At 34.1% G+C, this 20,182-nt stretch overlaps 1 pseudogene across 1 annotated transcript; it reads left to right on the top strand.

Annotated features, from left to right (window-relative positions):
* The first annotated feature begins 9,487 nt into the window (after positions 1 to 9,487).
* LOC18431663 (sugar transport protein MST3-like) lies at positions 9,488 to 18,168 on the top strand (annotated as a pseudogene). The gene is made up of 4 exons (XR_016050647.1): positions 9,488 to 10,131; positions 10,309 to 10,634; positions 13,656 to 14,284; positions 17,481 to 18,168. The product of XR_016050647.1 is annotated as a sugar transport protein MST3-like (transcript).
* Positions 18,169 to 20,182: the final 2,014 nt, after the last annotated feature.

The raw sequence follows: 20,182 nt of genomic DNA, 5'->3' as shown, positions 1-20,182 counted from the left end.
GCCCATTCAACCAAACCAAAGCCTGGTCAAAACTTGAAGAGAGAGACAAAAGAGGACGCATAGCATAAACTCAGCTCGTTTTGATACGAGCGAGGCCTCGAAGCCTCAGGTTTGCCGAGCCAACCGGCCTGGCCAAGTATTTCTCTCAATCTTTTTTTTTTTTTTCCTTTATTTCAATTATTTTGTTTGATCTAGGTTTTATTTCATATTTCATTCAATATTTCGTGCATTTGGATCGATGCTGGCTCTGCCACTTATCTGAAAGCGGATATATTTGTTTTGAATAGATGTGACATCATATCATAATTTGATTGTCCCACTCTCTATCACTCTTTTAAAAAATCAGTTTGTGGTACAGGTCTGATGGATATTTCTCTTAAGATCTATCTGATTTTGCATCATATATATATATATATATATATATATATATATATATATATATATATATATATATATATATATATATATATATATATATATATATATATATATATATATATATATATATATATATAAAGAGAGAAAGAGAGAGAGAGGAAAACACTACAAAACACCTATAGATGAAGTTTTACACGACTTCACCTCTATCTCATTATCATCCACGTTTATCACATAGTCACAATTGTCTGGTAGTATTTTCATTTTAATAATTTTTTTATAAATCAGATTTATCTAAAATTTGGGGCGTATGTACACATGACCTAGTCGCACCAAAATAAAATATGAAAAAATAATAGTCATTAAATAAAATGATGAAAATACCCTTGAAACTTTATTGGGGTATTTTAGGTTATTTTTATCATCCAACTTATTTGTTTTATATTTTATTCGGGTGCATCTCACTAAGATGCACACATCTACAAAATTTAAAATCATTATGATTAGTAAAAAATATTAAAATTCAAACATTATCTGACGTATGTGACAGTGTGATGAACTTTGGACAATAACAACGTCGTAGGCGAAGTAACATAGAACTTTAGCTATATGCGTTTTGCAGTGTTATATATATATATATATATGTGTGTGTGTGTGTGTGTGTGTGTGTGTGTGTGTGTGTGTGTGTGTGTGTGTGTGTGTGTGTGTGTGTGTGTGTGGGTGCGGTTTGTATAGAGCTAAGGCTCTAAACAATCAAAGTAAAGCATACCTTCAAATAATGTCGAGAAATGTGGTTTCAATACAGAAAATGTTTGTGATAGCCTTAAAATATATTTTCGTATTTAATTATAAGATTTAAAGCTTAAAAAATATTGTAGATAAAATAGATCTATGCAAACTTGGAAATCTTGATAATTGACAGTTCAAAAGTGCGTTGCAAGATGTACTATTTTCAAACCTTGAATCTATTTTTTTTCTCATGTCCATGCATCTTGATGTTGAGATGATCAATTTGAGGATATTTGGACATCAAATTCAAAACAACCTCTTTTAGTAAAATTTTTGAGGTGGGCTCTAATCAAATTGTTTAGAGCCTCGGCTCTATATAAACTTTTTCCTATATATATGTATATACCAAAAGATATTCTACTCCCTCAAGAGGATATTGCCCATTTACTCCCTTAGATAAAATCCACCTACGATTAATTTTAGAGTGTGGTTTGTATGGAACCGAGGTTCTAAACAATCAAAGTAAAATGCACCTTAAAATAGTGTCGATAAATGTGGTTTCATTATACTTTCTTCTTTAATTATAAAATTTAAAGCATCAAAATTAGTGTAGATCAGGCAGATATATGAAAATCTTGAAAATTGACGGTCTAAAAATGCGTTACAAGATGCACTATTTCCAAAACTTGAAATCCTTTTTTTTTCTCATGTCCATGCATCTTGATGTCGAGATGATCAATTTAAAGATATTTGGGCATCAAAATAACCTTTTCTAGTGAAATTTTTGAGGTGGTCTCTAATTTGATTGTTTAGATCCTCGAGTCTATATAAACTTTTCCCTTAGGGATATAAACTCTTTAATACACAAGTTAACCCTCAATTAAAAAAATATCTTAATTGAACCATCGAAGCACTTGAACAAAATAATATCTCAAGATTGAACTATCCAATTTTTAGAAGGTAAGATTTAAGTATTAGAAAACTCAAATTTCAATTTTTTTTTTCTTTTGAAAATAATTATCTAGTGATTCTTAGGTGGTTTCCAAAATTTCAGATTAAACAAAATCCTCCCGAATAGGTCATTGACCGAGGGAGTAGAAGTAAACTATGCTCCTGAGGGAGCATAGTATACGTGCCCATATATGTATATATTGGAAACTTAGATAACATAATCCAAGCCACGAATTTGGGTTAATTAGAGAGCCAATAATTTTTAGAGATTTAGCGTCATCCTAGCTTTAGTTAGCCAAATTTTGAAGCAAGATAATATTGTAAAATATGATACTAATGGTTTTCCCTTTTGAAGTTTAGAGATGAAGCTCACTTAGAAATCCAACAAAAGAGACGTTATTGAATCAAGGAACAACCTGCTTGCCCATCAAAATATAATTGAATACTCCATGCTAATAGTTGTACAGCGAATACAATGTTCCTAAATAGATTAATAAGGATGAATATTACACAAAACATAATATAAAAAAGGGTGAAGTTTGTGTAAGGTGTCACCCTTAAACAATCACGGTAAGGTGCACCTCAAAATCTCAATAAAAGATATATTTTCGGTGCCAAAACTCTTATCATGGACTAAAAGTGTATTATTCCTCCCTACAATGAAATTGAAAGCTGCGAAAATAATGCAAATCTAGCACATCTATTAGCACTCGAAAATCATGAAAGTGGATGGCCTCTATAATGTTTTACAAGATGCATTAATTTTAAGACGTGAAATTTTTTTGTTCTTATTTATTTTCATATATATATATTGAGGTCAAGATGGTCAATTAAAAAAAAATTAATAACAAAATAACCTTTTTTAATGATTTTTTAGGAGCACTTTAAACCTTTTCCTATAAAAGAATATGGCCAGAGGTCGTGAGTCAATGATGGAGGATTGTAAGTGGACATCGACGAAAATGGAGACACCAAATTGTGACTTCTTGACTATTATTCTCAGGAAAATAGTTTTTTAAATACCAATTATATTTAAAAATGGTAAATAAAATAAGCAAGAAAAGAAAAAGAAAAGGAGTAAGGCCCAGCTTTGTTTTGGGTGCAAATTTCAAACCCAAATTATGATAGGAAAAGACGAAAGAATAAAAAAACAAAATAGAATAAAATAATGCGGTGACTTTTGAGGACGGAGCCCTTTCAGTATTATTGGTCAAGGTCAAGCCAACCAAGCTGGAGTGGCTTTATCATTATCTTTTCTTTTTCTTTTTCTGTTTTTAACCAAAAATGATGAATTGCCTTTTAAATTAAGAGGTACAATAAACGTTCCACTTAATATGGGCTAGTTTAGAGTCCACAAGTGGGGGTGAGCATATGCTCCCTAAATGCACGGTAGATGATCCACAGCATTAGGAAATACTTGAATTATATTTTTATTTATTTTTTGGTGTCATGGGATATGATGTGTCAAGGCAACAGAAAACTTAGGCCGCATCCTTATCATAAATGTCATAGGTTATGGAAGAGTAAAATATCACTATTTTTTTCATAATAATATTAAATTTTTAAATAAAATAGAGGAAACAAAGTACATTGATCAAAATAAAACATTATAAAAATTACTAAATAAAGAAGAATTAACCCAATTTAGATCTTGTTAAAATTCGTGAGAGCATGTACAGGATGGGAAGAGAAGAAGAAAGAACACAACGTTTACGTGGTTCAGGCCGAAGCCTTACCCTCCATGGATCCAAAGCCCGAACGGGTTACATCTTTACTGATTTTGGATGAATGTTTACATCAATAAGTACCTCTATATATAGAGGACAATTACACAATAAAGGTAAATAGTATGAAGCCTTATCACCAAACTAACTTGATGTCTCTTCTTGTCTTCAAAACTCCCTTCAAGTTAGTGCACGGAGATCTTTAGTGAAATGCCAACGTGCCAAACTGAAACTGACAAAGTAATGATGCCAAACTGAAACTGATCAAGTAATGATTTGGTCTCTTCTTATCTTCAAAACTCCCCTTGATGGGTTCTTATCTTCAAAACTCCCCTTGGTGGGAACTGACCAACTTGCCAAACTGAAAGTGTCTCTTCTTATCTTCAAGACTCCCCTCTCTTCTTGTCTTTAAGACTCCCGTTCAAGTTGCTCATGTTTGAATAGTTTGCAAGAGCAAAGAGATGTTTGCAAGAGCGAAGAGATGTGATCACTGGCGTTTCAAGTTGCTCTCACTGGCGTGTTTGAATAGTTTGCAAGAGCTAGTTTCAAGTTGCTCTTACTAGCGTTTCAAGTTGCTTTCACTGGCGTGTAGGAATAATTTGCAAGAGCGAAGTTGCTCTCACTGGCGTGTTTGAATAGTTTATACGAGCAAAGAGATATGATCACTGGCGTGTTTGAATAGTTTGCAAGAGCGAAAAGATGTGATCATTGGCGTGTTTGAATAGTTTGCCAAGAGTAAAAGTGCTAGAAAGGCACAACAAAGACTGCTCTTTGGTTAAATAGTATGTAAGAGTAAAAGCGCTACAAAGGCACAACAAATACTGCTCCGCGACAAATAAAGTGGCAATGAACACTGAAGATTGGTGTAAACTTCTTTTTGAAAATGCTCCCCTTGACGATGTCACTACAACAAAAATCCGTTAATCATAAATGTGCTCCTCTTGACGATGTCACTACAACAACAAAAATCCGTTAATCATGAATGTGCTCCCCCTGAAGATGTCACTACAACAACAAAAATCCGTTAATCATGAATGTGCTTCCCCTGACGTTGTCACTACAACAATGGTGCGACGAAGTCTCTGCTACATGGCGAGGCGCAGGGAGAAAAACGCGCAAGACAACTGAAACATGCGCGACTACTGACAAGAACTGAATACTAGCGTGAATGGCAATACTGGCGAGTACTAGCAAGAACATTGCGAAAACTGGCAAGAACTGAATACTAGCGCGAATGGCAAAACTGGTGAATACTAGCAAGAACTTATGTTCTTGTTAGGGGTTACATTAGAGATGTTGACTTGATATCTACTCATATCATCTCTATATCTCCTATATTCTCCCTCTCAAGTTGGATGTGGAGACGAAGAAACACCCAACTTCTAAAATACATTTATTTATTTATTTATATTTTGAGTACAATGATAGAAAAAAAAAATGCCATTAATATTGGGTTTCTAAACAATAGCCCACATCATAAAAAAAGTACCACTTATTTTTCTTTTCTACTTCATTTTTTATTTTTTTTTTATTGGGACTCGTTATTGTCGAAAAGCTAAAGGAACTTCTAGAGAGAGAAGGGATAAAGTTGAAGGGAAAGACTTAGTGGCCGCAAATTTGCTAAGTGAGCAGAGAAAGCTCCAACAACTCCGTGAAGAAGAGCAAAAAGGGCTCCAATCCAAAGCTGTAATGAAAGAGAACTCATATATGATCGAGTAAATCCAAAAGAATGAAGCACACAAGCTGTAGAAAATCATATATGATCGAGTAAATCCAAAAGAATGAAGCACACACGCTGTAGAAAAAATCCACTCACAAGCTGCTAGTTTTCTCGATCCAACGTGCTATCAATACTCATAGCTTTTGCAGCAGGTGCCACGGATCCAACGTGCTATCAATACTCACGGCTTTTGCAGCAGGTGCAACCTTTTGATAACAGTCCGTGGATCAAGGGTTACTGCAGAAGTGGCAGAAGCAAAATCGATTCTTGCACCAATGTTTCTTTGGTGCTCAGTGAAGGAAATCAGGCGTGCAACTACCGTGCAAATGGAGACCAAGGGCTCCAAGCAAGGTGGCGGTCTTTGTAAAGATCAATGTTACATTTGCAAATTGAGAACAAAGCTTATCGTTTCCAAAAGGGAACCAAGCAAGGTTTCCTTGATAAAGACGAACCACCGTGCAAATGGGGAGGTGAGAAGGGAGAAAAACCTACTGAGAGAGAAAAAAAAAAAATCTACCCTTTTTTTTTTAGAGGACCGTCAGTGCTGTTCGGATACCATATTAAGTTTTTTTTTTTAAGAGGACCGTCACCTACTGTTTTAATACCATATTAAGTATTTTTTCAGAGTACCGTCACTGGTGCTCTGATACCATGTTAAAGTTTTTTCTAGATGACTGTCACTGTGATACTATTTAAGATTAGTGAGAGCATATATGCACAAATATTAAATGGGGAGAAACAAAGAGAGCACACAAGATTTATGTGGTTAAAGCCGAAGCTTTACGTTCACGGATCCAAAGCCCCAAGGAGCTTCCAAAGCCCTAATGGACTACATCGGATCGAAAGCCCCAACAGGCTACATGTTGGGGCTACATCGGATCCAAACCCCAACATGCAACATGTTGGGGCTACATCGGATCCAAACCCTAATGGGCTGCATGTTGAGGCTATATCGGATCCAAACCCCAATGGGCTACATCTTCAATGTTACATCTTCAATGCCATAATGTTATATCTTCAATGTTGTACATCTTCAATGCCGAAGCCTTATATGTACGGATTCAAAGCCCCAACGGGCTACATCTTCACTGATTTTTTATAAATGTTTACATCAATAAGTATCTCTATATATAGATGACGATCATACAATTATCGGAGATAAATATTAAAAATAAAGATAAATATAATATAATTCTTAAATATAAAAATAAATAATATAAAACTTTACTTGACAATCAAATAACTTTTATTTGATCTCTTTTTATTTTCAATAGACCTGAGCTTCATTTAAAATTCCGCATATCACTATCACACATGCGGAGGGTGAGCAGACGGTAAGTCCGTCTCCCGGCTTGTCAAAGACTCAAAAGCGCAAGTGGGTAGCAAGGATAATAGGTACCACAACAGAACATGTGGCAAGACTAAGGTGTAGGACCCCTTAGTCGCGGATCGACCAAAAACTAAATGTATACATTGAAAAATTCTCAAACGACCATCACATCGTAGTTGACTTACCCAATGGGTAAAAGAGACTTGCAAGGGTAGAAGTATAGTGGGTTAAGATTTTAAACATGGTAGTGAAACAAACTTGATTGTTTTTCACCCACTCCAGACTAGAATCGAAAAAGGGTACATCTTGGTCCATTCCACTATACCCATGAGTCTACTTTTCTAGCCCCAGGCATTAATATCCCCAAGCTCTACCGAAACAAGTACAGGGGAATTTTGCAAAATCATCAAGGATTCTCATTTATCACTTCAAAATTTACATTTTATAGTTTTATTTCAAAATAGTATTTCAAAACATTTATAGATAAGTTCTCAGATTACCCGTATTCATGATTGACACGTTATACAAAACACACCCTTTAGAAATAAACTTGTTTTGTTATAGGGACACGGATATCTTATACTGATCGATATTTCTTAAATTTAAAAAAGACTAGTGGGGCTAAAAGAAATCCATGGTTTGAAGCACGTTTTATTTGAGGATATATCGACCAGTGAACTGAGCGATATGAAGGGCATAATCTTTAAAAAAGGTTCCCATGATTTGATTTGTCTTCATCTTTCCATATAAATTAAAATATTTCTGCAAAATTACAATAAAACACAAAAAAGAACTCAGAAACAAGGGACTCTTTTAGCTTCTCGACTAGGGCCTCATCACTAGCATCAAATTTGAAAGAGAACCGACATCCAAAGGGGAAATATTATCACAGCAGGTACCCACATTCTATTTGGTACTTGGTTATTAGTCCAAACTGGAAGTTGGGTTGTATTCCTCAAGCCTTTTATCACCAAAAAGCCAAATAAGTCGAAGTTTTACCAAATAAATATCAGGTTTCACTTTCGCCCATCTTTTCCGAGATTTAACTATTGTTTTATATTCAGCATTTTATGTAATACTATATTAGGGACCATCTTAACCACCCTAATTTCATTGTCCAAAAAATATTCTACTTCTTTTGGAGTATACTATCTATTTACTTCCTCGGGTAAAACCCCACCTATAGTTAGTTTAAGGATCCCCAAATTTTTGGGATATAACCTCTTTAACACGTATATTAACTTCAATAAATAAAAAAGAATTCCTAACTACACCCTTTAAGTACTTGAAAAAAATAATGTTTCAAGATTGAATAGAATCTGTCTTGTTATTATAGGGTGAGATCTAAGTCTTAAAAAACTCAAAATTCCTTCTTCTTTTTTATGATAATAATCATGATTCCAGTATTCGAAAAATCGAACTGGAATGGTTAACCAGACATGGGCCCGAAAGCGGTTTAACCGGCCTAACCGCTAAACCGACCGATTTGACCACTCTAACGGGACAAGTCCTGGGTCGTAAAAAAAGTGTTGAAAAAAATAAAAAAAAATACAAAAACAAAATCTCTTAATGTATGAAGTTGAACATTAATTTGAAAAATAGATTTTAACGAATTGATTTGTGCCTAGGAGTATTTTTAAAATTTTCTAAAAACAATGGAAAAATATAAAATTAAATAATAATGACCAAAACAATTTTTAATCTTTACTAGAGTGTAAAAAATATTAAAAAAATATTAAAAATACATTACAAATCAAATTCTTTATTTTTTAGAAATTTATATATTTTTTAATTTTCTTTTTAAATACTGGTTGATCATCAAAACCGCCCAAAATTGAAACCCGCCAATAACCGGTTCCGATATAACCAGGTGGTTAGTTGTTCGATCGGCTGGTTTTGTGAACACTAAGTGATTCTAAGGTGGTTATCAAAATTGCACATTAAAAACAATACTCCCAAGTAGATCATTTGATTGAGGGAGTAGAAGTAAACTATTCTACCGAGGGAGCATAGTATACATCCTCATTTAATTGTTACTCAATTATGGACCGCTCTATACAATACTTACACCACCACGTTGTCCTCAACGGTACTCAAAATCCATAAAATTCCAAGGTGTGACCTCTGAAACTCATTCTTATGCGAGCTTTCTCCTTCTTGTTTTTTAAAATGATGAATTAAAACCATGGGCTTAGGGTGTAAAGAAGAGCCTCAACTACGCCCAAGGTGAACCGCTACAGTGGAAAAAGAGCTTCAAATAAAATGGATTTCTAACATATATTATAATTAGGTTTCATTAGACTACATCATTTGGTGGTGTAGATTTTTAAAGTGCTTAACATATTTTTGCATTAAAATAACTTTGAAATGTAATACAAATTTTTTAAAATAAAAGCATTTTTTGTTCATTTAGAAGGATAGAATGAATATTTTTATAAAAAAATATTAATATTATATAAATAGTTAAAAATAATTAATACATCTTGGGGGTGATGTCACACCGTATCGATGATGTCATTGTCCACTATTCTTGATAAATATTTTTATTTTTATTAAAAAAATTTAATTTATTTTTAATCAATTACTTAAATACCCTAAACAAATATCTGAAAATGTGGAGCCTTTAAGAGTATGCAGTCTAACAAAACTCCAAACTGGTGGGAACACGAGCTTTTGAATTCCACGAGCCACTCTCCCCCGCCGTGTCCATTTTCCCCATCAAGTTGACTTAGAGATATAGCGAGAGAGAAGGTGAGTGTTAAGAGGCAGGCACTCCAAAACATCCTCCATAATTTTAACTATCATTCCTTATCTCAATCCGGATAAATATGCCAGCGGTGATTTCGCCCTTTTAACCCTAACCCTAACCCCAATGCCCACCCCCTCCTGTTTTCTATAAATAAAGCCCCTCACTTGTTTCTTTTCCGACCGTTCCCACTTCTCCGCCTCTTCTCTTCTTCCTTGCTTTCACTCCTCTTCTCCTTCTTCCTGCTTGTTATTTCTGGTTTTCTTTATCTAGGAGAGATTTTTTTCCCTTGTGTTTCTACGGAGACGGTTGCTTTTTTTCATTTACAGAGAAAGAAAGACTCTTGGTTTTCTTTGTTTCTTGGAGAAGCACAACAGTACTCTTGTTTTTGGGAGAAAAGAAAGATTCACAAACAAAACAATGGCCGGGGGTGGTTTTGTTACCACCGGTGAGGTGAAAAACTATTCGGGAAGAATGACCGTGTTCGTCCTCTTCACCTGTGTCGTTGCCGCCACAGGTGGTCTCATTTTCGGCTATGATATTGGAATTTCAGGTACTGATCCCATGATCTCAACTCATTTTCCTTTCATTTCTACACCTATAATGGCTTCTCTATTTTCTCTAGTTTGCTCCCTGTAAATGCCTTTTTCTCGCTCTTTTAACCCCTTCATGGCTTGTCTAACTTTCATTTTCTCTATCTTAATTTTTTTCCCCTTTGCTTTATTTGCAGGTGGAGTTACTTCCATGGATCCTTTTCTGAAGAAGTTTTTCCCTTCTGTTTATGATAAGATGCAGAGAGATACGGATTCTGGAAATCAGTACTGTAAATTTGACAGTCAGTTACTGACTACCTTCATGTCTTCTCTGTATGTTGCTGGTTTGATCGCCTCTTTCTTTGCATCGTGGGTCACTCGCAGGTTTGGTCGGAAGCCTTCGATGCTCATCGGTGGCGTTACGTTTTTGGCAGGAGCCGCCATTAATGGCGCAGCTAAAGATGTAGCCATGCTTATCATAGGCCGCATCCTTCTTGGTATTGGAGTCGGATTTGCAAATCAGGTCACCTCGTTCTCTCTAAATTTGCATTCACTTGATTTGCATCTATGTTTTGAAATATTTCTGTCCAGTTTCTCAACTCTGTCGTGTCGATTTGTTCAGTAGACAGTACTTGAGAGTTTTAATGTAATGGTGTTTTATTTGCATGAATTTTTTTTCTCCTAATTGATTTGAGATCTTAGATCATCATTACATGGAATTTAATATCTATTTCCTTGACGTTATTTTTCTTTCTTGTTCCCACGTTCTTTGGGTTTGCTTTTCTACAAATTTGGGCTAATTTTCATTTAGTGTTCTTACCATTATAGCTTTTGAAATCTTAAATCTGAAAACAATGAACAGTTCTCTCTCTCTCTCTCTTCCCTTCCGAAGACTTCCCAAGTTTTTGCACGAAATCTGTTCACTTTCCTGCCATTGTTATATATTTTCTGTTTTATTTATTAATTAATATCCATGTATTTGTCATATTTCAAAGCCACTGTACTCGATGTACACGTTTTATTTGTGCCTCTTAAATATATGATTTCATGTTGTCTGTAATGACTTATATGCCCTGTCAGAAATCGTGTTCCTACACAAGCTTTTTCAGATGTAACTGTACGGATCTGATTCAATGTCACTTTTCCATCATACATGTCCCTTTGAAAGCAGAACTATTTTTCGTTCTTTTGTTTGAGATATTTATATGCATACCCCTGTTTTTGTGGCCTCTTGCAAATTAATGTTCACAGTGGCTTTACTTTCCATGTAGTATGCAGCGTTATTAGAGTCTCCGTTTACATGAGGTATCATCGTTTTGAAATTTTTTCTGTTGTATGTTTAAATCAATGCTTTAAAAAGCAGATCGGTGAGCCGGATCGGGTATCTTAAAAACCGATTCAAATCGATGAATCAGCGATCCGGATCGAGAATCGGCTGAATCGGTCGGGTTAAAGCTTCAAAAAAATCCGAAAAAATTATTAAAATTCATTATAAATATTATTTTTTAGGAATCCAATAAGAAATGAAGATACTACATTTTTAACTTTCATTTTTTTCATCAATTTGTGAATATTGATATGCTCTTTTCCTGTATAAACTTATGTTAACCACCAAATTTGCATCACATAAAAGAAAAATAATAGAATTATCGTAGATAAAATATATAATTATACATGGACTGTTATAAAGAGTAGACAAATCAATGAAAGAATTGCTATTAAAATTTCGTTTTGACGAAAAACCTTAATCCGCTAAAAAAATCCAAATTATTACAGCCTAACTAACTATAATCTTAAAACCTAACTAATTATAATATTATATACTGAAATAATAATTATTAGTTTACATTTTATAATTATTTTATTAGACAAATAATAACAAATTAAAAATATTTTATAATATTGTCTAATTTAAAATGTATTATATTATTGACAACCGTAAGAAAAATAGTACATTACATGATTTATAATGTAAAAATTAATCAATAAAATAAAAGATTTGGTTATTAATGTAAAAATTAATAAAATGCGTACAAATTTTGAAAATAGCTCTTCAATTTTTCAAAAATTTATTTTTTTGAGTTTCTATAATAAATTTAGTGGAAGAAATTGTTAGTAGAAAGATAGAGATTTCAAATAGAATAAACTTTTTATGTTTTAATTTTTTATGCATTTTATATTATTTTAAAAAATAATTATACCATTATATACAACAAAAATTAATTGCTATATAAAAAATTAAATTTTTTATTTTTCATTTTTTTATGCTTTTTATATTATTTACAAAAATATTTATACAATATATACAACAAAAACTATACAACACAAAATAACGCCCACTGCGGGACTCGACCTTGAGAGGTCACATGACGAATCAAGAGTCTTAACCACTACGCCACCTCACCATATGCGGTTATAATTTGATGATTAATAGAATATATTTAAATTCTCTTTTCATTTAATGATGTTTGGAAATTATTTCACATCAAAAGATGGGTATTCCACTTTGGTATATAAATACGTATATAATATAAACTAAAATGTTTGTGTAGAAATATTAAGATAACCTCACACGTGTTTCAAACGTACACGTGCGGCACCGGCTGTGCCCGTTCTTGAGTCGAATCCGACTCTTCGATTTTTAAAACACCGGTTTAAATACAAAAAAACGGTCCTTATTTTCTCCAAATGTGACAAAAGTTGGTTCGAGTTTCTACGGAATGGCGTGGATAACCAAGTGGCGCCATGTTTTATGTGACGACTTCGTTTTACTTTTCGTTTTCTTTCGTCTTTCCTGTAAGTTTTTAGGCAAAAAAGATTTCTGTAATTTTCCAGTTTTAAACGACTCAAGTGGCCCAATTTGATAGGAGACTAAATTATTTTAATTTTTGGATTCTTTGATAATCTAATTTTGATGAAAACAACGGGAAATTCCCGTCATTGATTGTAGTCAAATCTGTTCGCGTCTCACATTTTAATTTCTTTCATCTTTATTTTCTTAGAAATTTATCAAAATGAAGGACTAAGCATTTAATATTTGGCCTATTTTAAATAAAAGGTGTAAAATTGTTCATATGAATAATTTGACATATTTCCCTCATTTTTCGTAACTTCAATTATAAAGAAGATAGATGGCTGGTCTCAAGATATTGAAAATTTATTTTCACAATTAAAGCTACGAAATGATGCAGATCAATACACTTTCACATGTTGAATGGACATCGAATAATTTGTTAATAGAACCCATTATATTTTAGGTCTTAGAAAACGTTTTTTTTTTTAACTTTTAACTTTTTTTAACGTTTTTTTTTTACTTTTTAACTTGTAAACCCACTTCTCTTCCTAAAAAGCCCCTGTTTTGGCTTTGAGTTTCTTCTCTTACCCCTGTCCTCTGTTTTACAGAGTCTAAATTCTTAAAACAGATTAGATATCAGACAAATGATTTTAATTTTTGTTTTGCTTTCTTTTGTACATTCTCTATGGACTCCTTATCTGGATTGACTTGAATTCCCATCTCAACTCTGTTCCATGGAAAATTTTACAGTCAGTTCCCCTGTACCTCTCGGAGATGGCGCCCGCGAAGCTTCGGGGTGGCTTAAACATTGGATTCCAGCTCTTTATCACAATTGGCATCCTGGCTGCCAACCTTGTGAACTACAGCACTGCCAAGATCAAGGGTGGGTGGGGGTGGCGTGTGTCTCTTGCGCTTGCTGCTGTCCCGGCTGCCATCATCACCATTGGATCCCTTTTCCTTCCAGACACTCCCAACTCCCTCATCGAGCGTGGCGGCCCTGACCAGGCCCATGCCATGCTCAAGCGCATTCGTGGTGCTGATGATGTTGAAGAGGAGTTTCAGGACCTCATTGACGCTAGCGAGGCCTCAAAGAAAGTGGAGTACCCGTGGCGTAACATTGTTCGGAGGAAGTACAGACCTCAGCTTGTGATGGCACTTGCAATTCCATTCTTCCAGCAGTTGACTGGGATTAATGTGATCATGTTTTATGCACCTGTTCTTTTTAAGACAATTGGGTTCGGTAGCAATGCATCACTGATGTCTGCAGTGATTACCGGTGTGGTTAATGTGGTCGCCACATTTTTGTCCATCTTTACAATGGATATGTTTGGGAGGAGATTCTTGTTTCTGTGGGTGGGATTCAGATGTTAATTTCCCAGGTAAGATTTCTTTGCTTTTTACTTATGTTTTATTCATTCTATTGCTAATTTTTTTCTAGGGTTAATTAGCATTGCCTCTCTCTCCCTATCACTATTGGCATGATATCCATGATTCTCACTTTTGTGTCTTTTTAACGAATTTGAGGGTCTCTTTTCAACCTTTTGATAACTGAAAAAAGATTATTTATTTGTTGTCAGATCATCAGGCGCTGCTTTCTGCAAGTTCTTACATATAACTCTTGTTTTTTTCCATCTCTAGACGTTATCTAGGTTTGCAAAAATAGGTGAGTCGGCTCAACCCACCTTAGGTACTCGACCTCGGGTAGGTTTGGTTAAGCCTTGTTTTGTTGGTTAAGATTGGGATTTTTAAAAAATTTAAGAAAATTATTAAAAAATCTAAAAAAATAAAACATTATACCTAATGTGTTTTTTAAAGTTTTCTACCATTTTTACAATTATTGGAAAATGTTGTGGCTATAGATACTCATTTTTTATATATTTCTCCTATTTTATATTTGATTTTACTTTAAAGATATTTTTTCATATTTTTTTAAACTTTTTTTTATATGTTTTCTAAACACTTTTTAGCCTAGCCTGTACCTACCCAACCCAATCTGGGTAACTCCACCTACCCAACCCAATCTGGGTAACTCCACCTGGCCTGTGCCTGACTCTTGGCTTCGAACACTTCTCAAGGCAGTGATATAGCATTCATTTTCTGGAAGGGTGGGATTTTTGAAAAGATAAGGGTGGGATTTTTGAAAAGATCTTTCCTTGCTAGAATGCTTGGGTCTTTTTGGATATTAAATATTCATAACAGGGTTTAAAGAAATGCCGAGTCGAGTGGGACTCGTCCGGTTCGACTCGAGAATCGCCACAGAACGAGCCGATTCCACACTTAAAATGGGAACTGCCCGTATCTAGAGAAAACCGAACGAGTCGGGACCACACATAAAACGGGAACCGCCCGTGTTTAGAGAGAACCGTGCGGTTTTAAACAGTAAACCGCCCGATGACATCATCAATCGGCGGTTCTGATGACACCACTCTGACACGGACATACGAACACGTATCCGAACATGTGCGACAAGCGAACACGTGTGACAAAATCACGTGCCACATACCACGTGTGAAGTTGCCCCATATTTCCGTGCATATACCTTACTTCATATTACATAGGTATTTATAAAGCAAAGTTGAATACCCATCATTCGATGTGAGATAATTTCCAAACATCATAAAATGAAAAACAATGTAAATATATTCTATTAATCAGCAACTAATAATTACATTCAGTGAGACAGCGTGATGGTTATGACTTTTGTTTTTGGCTTTGATGTCCCAAGGTTGAATTCCCTTGGGCGCTATAGTTTTGATGTGTCCCAAGGTCGAATCCCCTTGGGCGTTACAGTTTTGATGTCCCAAGGTCGAATCCCCTTGGGCGTTACAGTTTTGATGTCCCAAGGTCGAATCCCCTTGGGCGTTACAGTTTTGATGTCCCAAGGTCGAATCCCCTTGGGCGTTACAATTTTGATGTCTCAAGGTCGAACCCCCTTGGGCGTTACAGTTTGTAGTTTTTGTTGTATATATGTTGTATAGTAGTTTTTGTTGTATATTTTGTAGTTTTTGTTGTATATATGTTGTCTAGTAGTTTTTGTTGTATATTTTGTAGTTTTTGTTGTATATATGTTGCATAGTAGTTTTTGTTGTATACAGTGGTATAAATATTTTTGTAAATAATATAAAAGGCATAAAAAATGGAAAAAAAAAGGTTAATTTTTTGTATAGCAATTAATTTTTGTTGTATATAGTGGTATAATTATTTTTGTAAATAATAAGAAAGGCATAAAAAAATAAAAAATAAAAATTTTATTCTATTGGAAATCTCCCTCTTTCTACTAAAAATTTCTTTCACTAAATTTATTATAGAAACTTAAAAAATTAAATTTTTGAAAAATTGAAGTGTTATTTTTACAATTTGTATACATTTTATTAATTTTTACATTGATAACCAAATCTTTTATTTTATTTATTAATTTTTACATTATAAATCATGTAATGTACTATTTTTCTTACAGTTGTCAATAATACATTTTAAATTAGATAATATTGTAAAATATTTTTAATTTGTTATTATTTGTCTAATAAAATAATTATAAAATGTAAACTAATAATTATAATTTCAGCATATAATATTATAATTAGTTAAGTTGTAATAATTTTGGATTATAGTTATTTTGGCCGTAATAATTTGGGTTTTTTTAGCGGATTAGGGTTTTTCGCCAAAACGAGATTTTAATGGCCATTCTTTCATTGATTTAGTCTACTCTTTATTATAGTCTATGTATAATTATATATTTTATCCATGATAATTCTATGATTTTTCTTTTATGTGATGCAAATTTAATACTTAAGTTTATACAGGGAAAGAGCATCTCAATATTCACAAATTGATAAAAAAAATGAAAGTTATTAATGTAGTACCCTTAGTTTTTATTGGATTCCTAAAAAACAATATTTATCATGAATTTTAATAATTTTTTCGAATTTTTTTGAAGCTTTAATTCAACCGATTCTCAATCTGAATCGGTTTTTGAGGTGCCCGATCCAAGTCACCGATCCGCTTTTTAAACCATTGGTTCATAGTGATTGCGTCGTTTTCGTTTTGGAAATCTTTTAAGTCGCTGACTTTCACGGCGAGAGACAATAATACCTTGGCTAGCCTTCTCTCTCACATGAGCTGGTATCGTTATGTCCTTTTAATTCCCCTTTCTTCACTAAATAGACAAACCATGGTTTCTTATTCATATACCTTTGTTTTTTAATCCATTTATTTTGTAGCAGGAAGCATGTCCCTTTGCTTCTCAGGTAACTTCTTGTATTCATTTTGGTATTTCAATTGGGATGGGTTCCGTGACCACTGAGAGCTCATTGCTAAATTTTTAGGTAGTTCCCTGGAGATGGTCCTCTTTTTTTTTTTTTTTTGGTAAGTAGATGGGGACATTTATTCGTGATAGAAATTATAGGGTCTTTTATTTGTAATAGAAATGGAACTTAAGATGCTATTTATTGTGACCCACCTAATCATCGAGCTTTGAGCCTATTTCTAACTTCTTATATTTTTATCATCTCAAGAATGCCATACTGCTAAGTGTAATGTATTCCTACATTGTGCTTTTTGCTGGATTACATACAGGTTCTGATCGGCATCCTCCTCGGTGTAAAATTTGGCATCTCAGGCACAGGTGAGCTCTCCAAAGGATACGCTGACCTGGTTGTATTCTTCATTTGTGTCTATATCACGGCCTTTGCCTGGTCATGGGGGCCACTCGGTTGGCTTGTCCCCTCTGAGATCTTCCCCCTTGAGATTCGCTCAGCCGGTCAAAGTATCAATGTCTCCACCAACCTCTTCTTCACTTTTGCCATTGCTCAGGCCTTCCTTACTATGCTTTGTCACTTAAAATTCGGCCTTTTCTTCTTCTTTGCCGGATGGGTCTTTGTTATGACCATTTTCATCTACTTCTTTTTGCCCGAAACCAAAATTGTTCCCATTGAAGAGATGGCTCTTGTGTGGAGGAAACACTGGTTTTGGGGAAGAATCCTCCCTCACAATGACGATGCCGCCTTTGAAATGGCATCCAATGGACAAGGAAAGGCTTTCTGATCACAAGACTTTTGTTTCTCCATCTTAGGATCATTCTCTTTCTCCCTATAAAATTGGTTTTTCTGGATAGTGTTCTATGTGGGTCTTTAAGATTGTGGGCTGTGTAACTTTTCAGGGTGTGTGGGGAAGGGTTTTTTTTTTTTGTTTTCCTTATACATTTTGTCTTTGATAAGAATAATATTTTTTGCATGTATGGAATATACGGAAATGTTCATTTGTATATTGGCTATTGCAGTTTTTGGTTTTATTATCCATTTTTCTATTTTGTGTGAAGATTTGTTCCGAAGGCATATTGTGTTTGGAGAAAAGAGCCCAAGGTTAATCGGTCAACGCTTAATAATTTGCATTGCTATGTTCTAGGCTCAATTCCTATAAAAGATAGGAGCCCTCTGAGTCACCCAAAACCGAAAATGGCACACTGTGTGTCCTGCTAAAAGGAAGCAATTAGAATCCAATAATTGAGGTTGGGGGATGGGTGGGGACATTTATGTTTCTGGCTAAAGGAGGCAAGGAAAATTGAGTGAGAAGCAAGAGGGTATTGAATCGAATAATTGTGTTTGAAAACTTGTATAATTCGTTGGTCCATGTGGTCATATTCGCCGTTTCGAATGGGGCCGCTGGCTACGAACAATATCACATTATGACGAGATTACAAAGCATTCTCCACTTGTCTAGGAAAAAGTAGCATGGGGTTGGGGAGAGTTACTGTCTTAATTAATGGTATCGTTAGCCCTAACTATTTATCTTCCCCACCCTTCCCTTCCTTATGAGATCAAAATCCATTCTTTACTCGTCCATAAAAAAAGGGCAAGTGAAATGAAGTAGAGCACGGTTTAAATAACGGTCCAAATAGCCCCTTTGGAAAACTAGTTTGGATCTGCAGTTCGGCTCAGTGAATTAGCTAATAATTTTTTTTAAAAAAAAATAGGGAATATAAAATTGGAAAAATATTAATAAGTAAAGTATGACCGGTTCTCTGATAGACCGGTTAGTTTTGTAAGAGAACTGGCCAAAACCAGCTGGTTCCCAATATTTAGGTGGAATTGGATTGGCCCTAACAATTTTCAATCCAAACCAGCTAGTTTCAATTTGATCGGTGGATTTTTAAAACTTTGGTTAGGATTGACAGAAAAACTAAAAATATAAATTTAGGATGACAATATTGTAACTAGTGTTCAAATGAAGGACTCAGGCCGAGTACTCTGCGGATGCCCAAGTCCGAGTAACTCAGCCCGAGTTGGGCCTAGCAGAAAAAAAGTGTTTAAAAAATCCCAAAAAATAGAAAATACATATTTAAAGTAAGATTAAATAAAACACATTTAAATGAAAATAAAAAAGTAATAAAAATATGATTTTGAAAAATCATGTTGTGATTGAAGATATTTTCAAAATAATTAAAAAAAATAAAAAAATATAAAAAAAATAATATTTATGACCAAAATACTTTACAATCTTTGTCAAGCCTGAGTAACTAGGCCGAGTCCGAGCTAACTCAGCCTATATTAACCGGAAGACTTCCTTTTCATAAACTGCCATGATTATGAAATTTTGAAATTAGTTCTCTTATTTACATCCGGTATTTTACAAGAGAAATGTATGATTACCCCATAGCCTTACTTGACTATGAAAGAGGGCGGCAAAAGAACAATAAAAGGAAAACGTTAATCAATGGCTCTGCCTCTCCAGAAACCGTTTGCTTTAAACTTAGAGGTCAAAACCCGGAAGCATTTCTATGACTATTTTAGGCCCCTAATGAAGTGCAAAATATCGTACCTCAAAAAAAAAAAAGAAAAAAAAGATAAAAAACAAATTAAAAAAAAGCGTCCTCGAAAAAATTAGAATAAGAAGAGTGAACATAGACGATCCAATTTTCTAAGGTTCAATACAAACCAGTGCTCCGTTACCCTGAATAGGGGTGAATTGGCATCATCATGCTTAAGACAAAAGAACAAAAAAAAAAAAAACGGAAATTTTTCAAACACGCTGTACATGTCTTTGAAAAATTGGGATTGTCTACAAATAGATCATTTTATCTGAAAAAAAATATATATAAAGATACCATTTATCTTTTGTTGATGCAGATCACAATCTTTTGACCATTTATCTTCAGTAGTCTATTTATAGTTAAAAAAAAGTGAAAACATGGGTAATTCAATTATCTGCGTTGAGGAATATAGAATATTAGGGTGTTTTACCTACTGTATTTATTTGGTGAATAAATACAGAGAACCATG

Source organism: Amborella trichopoda, chromosome 2, assembly GCF_054954075.1.
Source record: "Amborella trichopoda isolate Santa Cruz 75 chromosome 2, AtrichopodaSantaCruz75HAP2 v2.0, whole genome shotgun sequence".
In the NCBI taxonomy this organism is placed as follows: domain Eukaryota; kingdom Viridiplantae; phylum Streptophyta; class Magnoliopsida; order Amborellales; family Amborellaceae; genus Amborella; species Amborella trichopoda.
The sequence above is the reverse complement of the archived record's forward strand: the minus strand, read 5'-3'. Positions and strand labels throughout refer to the sequence as shown.